The following is a 6,248-nucleotide window of genomic DNA, read 5'->3' on the forward strand; positions in this document are numbered from 1 at the left end:
AAACTAAATTTATGAGTTGCAACGGTTTGCGAGATTTCAAGATAAAAGACTTATTTTATATTTATATTTAAATAGAGTTAAGTAATTTGAATTTAAATTAATTACCGCGTAATGCATCGACAACGATACCTATGATATTTTAGGATATAACAGAACTAAATAATTGTTAATCCCGACATTGTTATTAACAATTTACGTCGGTGACAAATTAAAAAGTTAAATAAATCCTGTAAAAAAATTTTTTTTTTATATTTAATTAATAATACCAGGAATTATTTCGGGTTATTAATTAAACACGTATGCAGAGTCTGGATTAATTTTACTAGGAATCATTTCAGTTTGTTAATTCATGATTTCGGTGTCACGTGAAAAATTGATCTCTGGTAATTGAGTTTAAGTAAAATCAGTTAATTTTTTTTTTTTTTTTTAATTGGTTATTATTTAGAGTCGATTTTAACTGCTGTGGTCATATCGCCGACTTTTGGGAACTGTTGGGAGTGGTACGTTGGGGTCCTTTTGGGTTGTGAAAATCTTAAATCTACGCGGCGAGGGTCGAATATCAACCAAGATGGTTTCTAAACCCAGCTTGGGATTCGAACCCACGCCTGGTCGGTGAGCCAGTCCCGAGTGCTCTATAGATCTTGCGCCTTAGACCACTCGGCTAACATCACCAGTTCAGTTAATTTTGTGTCAATTAAAATCATTAAAATAGTTCAGTAAAATATTTTAGTAAAAATCATCAGAAGTAAAAATTAGTTAAAATCAACATAAATAATTTGGAATAAATTTTGATTGTGTGAAATAAAACAAAAGTAAAATAAGAATCAGAAAATAATTGTTAAAATCATTTAGTCCTAAAAGTAGAAAATAAAATGTTTGTAAATTTCGTCCGAAGAAAAATCGACAAAAGTTTGGGAGAGGGTCAGCCATCTTGTCTCGCGCTAAAACGCTGAGTCAAGGACACACAAGGTCGAGACTAAAATCTCAGTGCGTTGTGGAATAAAATACGAACAAAAACAGTTCCACTGTAAAAAATTACGCCAAGTACACGTTCACAACTCTTGATTTACAAAAATGCCAAGGAGAAATTATCATTTTACAAAAAGATGTAAAATAAAAAAAAAAAACAGACCAAGTAGCCGTTATGATCTTTCATAATTGAAAAAATTTTGTGATAAATTTTACAAATAAAAACAATTTTTTAGACGTACTTGGCGTGTGTCATTGAGTACCCAAAATTTTTTCAGATGAATCGTGATAACGTGATAATACCCCTCAGGTAACTCATTGATGTCAAATATCAGTAGTTCAATAATCACCTTATCTCCTGTTCTTTCCCTCTTCACAGCATTACTGCATGTTTGATAGAAGTTTGATTAAACATCGTTTTTAATGTACAACTTTTAATAACTTTCCAATGAATGAACTGATTTTCAAGTGGCTGGCAGCATTCAACGCCGTTTTTTAAGCCCCGTAAAGAATTTTTAAGTTCGCATTGATCGAACGTAAAAATTTAGGAGTACTTGCGAAAAAAACACTTTTTTCGGTTTTCTTTCGTTCGCGATATCTTTTGAACGAATTAACCGATTTTGACTGGTCAAGTGGCAATTGACGTGATTTTTCAAGATCAAGAGCTGATTAGTTTTTGGAGATAATCGACTGAGCCGTTTAAAAGTTATTCCAAAAAAGCAACTTGAAAACAAAAATTTTTCTCAAATTTTTTCACGGTTTTTTTGAGATATCTTGAAATCCATCTATCGGAATCGGTCAAAATTGTATTCAAAATCCAAGTTCGTTCATGTTTTTTCAAATGGGCCAACCACGATGAAATCGGTAAAGTCGTTCATAAGTTATGAGAGGTTTACACACACACACACACACACACACACACACACACACACACACACACACACACACACACACACACACACACACACACACACACACACACACACACACACACACACACACACACACACACACAGTGACACAGTGACCTCGTGGGGATACTCATGTAAGTTTTTGTGACCTTCAAAAATTTTCAATTTTCTTAGCGAGAAGTTAAAAATATACTGGTGGCAAGAAAAATGATTACTGAATTAATTATAAAAACTGCTTAGTAAATTAATGATCAAATTTCGTGATAAAATCCTGTTTTTTTTTTAATTTATAGTAGAAATAAATCTTACTTTAAAATAGGGCTCCGGTGTTTCTTGAATATTTATTAATGCTATATTTTCTAATGAAGTCAATTTAATTAACAGTTCATTCAATTAATAAACTTATTCATTTTTTCTCGATCTGAACGAAATGCTCGGAAGCTATTTAGTTGTACAAATATCAATCTTATCCGTGAAATAATCAAAACAAGCATGAATTTCAATTGTTATCGATTCATATGGTTGCATCAAAATGATCATCAGTAGGGATAATGACTTGGTGAGGAAGGGCTGAAAGAATTGTCCGTAAAATCGCTTTTCATATCAGTTCTCTGGCTCAGTTGTCATAAATGAAGAAATTTTGGGTACTCAATGACGCACGCTAAGTACGTCTAAAAAATTGTTTTTATTTGTTAAATTTATCACAAAATTTTTTCAATTATGAAAGATCATAACGGCTACTTGGTCTGTTTTTTTTTTTTATTTTACATCTTTTTGTAAAATGATAATTTCTCCTTGGCATTTTTGTAAATCAAGAGTTGTGAACGTGTACTTGGCGTAATTTTTACAGTGGAACTGTTTTTGTTCGGATTTTACATCTTTTTGTGAAAATTTCTCCTTTTGACGTGATGAGCACTCGATTTTCGAAACACGAGGTAAAACCAATGACGTCACGATTTTTGAAAATCTTCGATTTTCTTAACGGATAGTTAAAAAATCATCAAAGTAAATTTAAGATTTTTTTAGAAATTATATTTACATTGAAATTTTTTCTTAATTACAATTTCCGCCATTTAGAAATACAGAAATTATATATTTCATAAAAAAACGTTGCATTTGTTCTTTCGTTTTTACATTCTCACAGAGTATTTAAAATTTGTCCCTTGTAGAGACTGAAAAAATGGATTTATCAACCATATACATAGGCAGGCTTAGTAGAGGGTTCTATTCATAATTTACTAACAAATAGTTGTTACATACATAATATCTCGCATTTTTGTTACAATCACATCTTTTACGCTCTTATTCTCGTTGTACTTCACTGTAAAGAGAGAATGATAATAATTACATCAAAGGAAAAAACAGAAGTCGAGAAAAAAATTACTTACTGATCATCATATTATTCACCATGTAATAAGTCACCGTACAATATTTTGCAAGCTTTTCGTGCTTGGTATATATAATCTATACTCGATATCATTAATGGTAGCCAGTAATTGTTGCGCATGATAATTTCCATCGTTTGTTAACTGCGGCAATTTTTCATAATTCATTGTCTTAATCATATTATTATTCAAATTAACACTCGAGAAATCAATAGCCTTATCAGCAAACGAAACAAAATAATGTGATTTAAAATTGATAGTAAATTTTGATTTGTACCTGGAAACACTTAAATGACTTACTGTACGTAATTTTAGTCGACTTATAACGATACAAGTCATACAAATAGTGTATGTACATCGGTATTAACAAATAATAATTATTATTTTAGTATAGCATCCTTCCCCTTCAAGGAATAAGGTTATAAATATAATAATAAAATTTTGATTGAAATTTTGAAAATTGAATTTTCGCGCCCTATTTGGAATAAAAATGAATAATTTTCTTAATAACTAATAATTTAGCATCCTTTTCTAAACAGGAAGAATTATATTTGCTATTATTATTATTGCAATGATAATAATAAAATTTCATATGAATTTTTAACTTTCAAATTTCCCGCGTTTTTTGAAATTATAACTACAATAATTTATATTAGTCGTCGCGATGTGTTAACTCAAAATTCCTTCGACTGAGGACCGGATGTTAGATTAATTAAATAAATAATAATCTTCATAACAATAACAATAATAATAATAATAATAAAAATAATAATAATAATATCTCTATAACAATAATTATGATAAAGACAGAAATATACAAGTTATGAAAAAAATAAAATAATAAAAAGTTTCCTAAAATAAAGTTGTGTTAATTATTTTATAATTACCTGAAAAGAAATAGTCAATGAATTTAAATTCAAATTAACCGCTTAATTTTTCAGACATGCCAGGTGCATCTAGAAGCAATACAGTTTACTGCCGGGCATGTATTAGGATTATGTATGAGTATAAAAAATTTGAATTAATTTTAATATAATATTTAAGATGAATTCAAATTCGCGCCTTTCTGGTACATAGTGACACCTGCTGGATACATTTAGGAGTATCCCAGTCCACAGCTGAAAAAGTAATGAAAACAATTCACACTATATATTTACATCAAATGTCTACAACAAATATTCATTATTATAATTAAGTTAAACAATGATAACAATAATATTGATTATAATAATTAAAATCAAACGTTAAAATAGAATAAAATTACAATTTTAAATAGACTAGATTTGAATTAACCGCCTATTTTATCAAACTTTCAATGGGAATGGAACAACTCTGATACTATACAGTAGTATACTATTCTCACAAAATGTAATGTACCAACTTAAAAATAAAAAATCTGGAGCAGAGTAACTATCCGGAGAGGATCTCAGGCGTTAAATGGAAACGGATTAACTCTAATACTCGGTGGTATACTATACGCAGAAAATTGAAAAGTACCAACTTCGAAATAAAAAATTCGACCGAAATTAGTAAAATCTTTCGTAGTATCGAAAAACGGGGGAGCGAAAATTTTATAAATTAAGATAACGCTAAAAAATGAAAAAAATTATATAATTATTGCTGTTTTATAAAAAGAACTAATAATTAAACTATTTAAAGCGCGTGACAAGTGTTGACATGTATATAGTAATAAAATAAATCAAGTTGAAAATAAAGTGAGGTTATGTTGACATCTGACTCGAGAATAAAGGCACTGTAGCCTCGCGACTACACGTTCACACACATTTCATGTGTGTGTTGAACGTGTACTTGGCTTGAGGCACGACAGTGCCTCCGGATAATCCCCAAAATTAAAATAAAATACATTCGATGTTTCAAGCAACACAGAGAAAGTAAAATGAAGTAATTTAGACGAAATAAAATATACTCAGTTATTCAGAAACAAATTAAATAATTTGTTCAAAAGAATAAAATAAAATCAATTGAGACGTTTTTAATCAATAAAAATATAAGTTCATACATAATTAAATAAATTAATGCGTTAACTCTGACTAAATTATTGGGACAAAATTCAAACAATTTGAGTAAAATAAATTTACAAATTTCGGAAAAATTAAATTCGGATAGAACAATTAATAAAATGAAACTAAATCAATTTTAATTAAAATCATATTATCAAATTTGGCGAAAATAAAATCGACAAAGAAAAATTAAATTTGTAAAACACTCGGGCGTAACGAACATTTTGTCGGCAGATTATTAAGACCTCTGTCGTCAGATTTTAATCTATTAATACAAGATACAAAAATTAATTTGTAAAATTATGGGAATATTTTGTGTGTTTGGATTATAAAATAATATTGTGTATGCGTGTGAGAAACAATTACAGTGGCCTAGGGATTCATGGTATCCTCCTCTGTTTCCTGGGTACACTTGGAAACCGCGGTATGGTCGCTCCATATGAGGGTATCGTCGGGAATAAGAAACTATGATAGAAACCGCGGTATGGTCGCTCCATATGAGGGTACTGTCGAGAATAGGAACTATGATAGAAAACCGTCGTATAAACGGGAATAGGGCTTAGGATTAAGTGTTAATTAATTGTAAAGGGATTATTATTATTGTAAATTGGGTTGGTTAAATAAAATTTTTTGTAAAATGAATTTCTTTGATAATTTTTGTTTCCTTTATAGAAATCTCTCATGACCCTGTAGAACTTACTCCATGCTCTGGTCCAATTTCTGGATACTGTGTCTAAAAATCCAGTGGCGCCCTAAATAAATAAAGGGGTGACCAAAGAAAACGAGGAAAACAGTTACATACAGTTTCCCTCCGTTTCGGCGTGCGCGCGCGTGTGTGTGTGTGTGTGTGTGAGCCTGTCATAACTTTTGAACGGCTTGGCCGATTTGATCGCAATTGGCGTCATTTGAAAGCGCTTGACTGAACCGAGATTTTGAATACAATTTGAACCGATTCCGACCGG

The sequence above is a fragment of the Cotesia typhae genome, unplaced genomic scaffold (genome assembly GCF_013202065.1).
Source record: "Cotesia typhae breed Kobodo isofemale line unplaced genomic scaffold, CoteBio_Ctyphae contig_56, whole genome shotgun sequence".
NCBI classification, from domain to species: domain Eukaryota; kingdom Metazoa; phylum Arthropoda; class Insecta; order Hymenoptera; family Braconidae; genus Cotesia; species Cotesia typhae.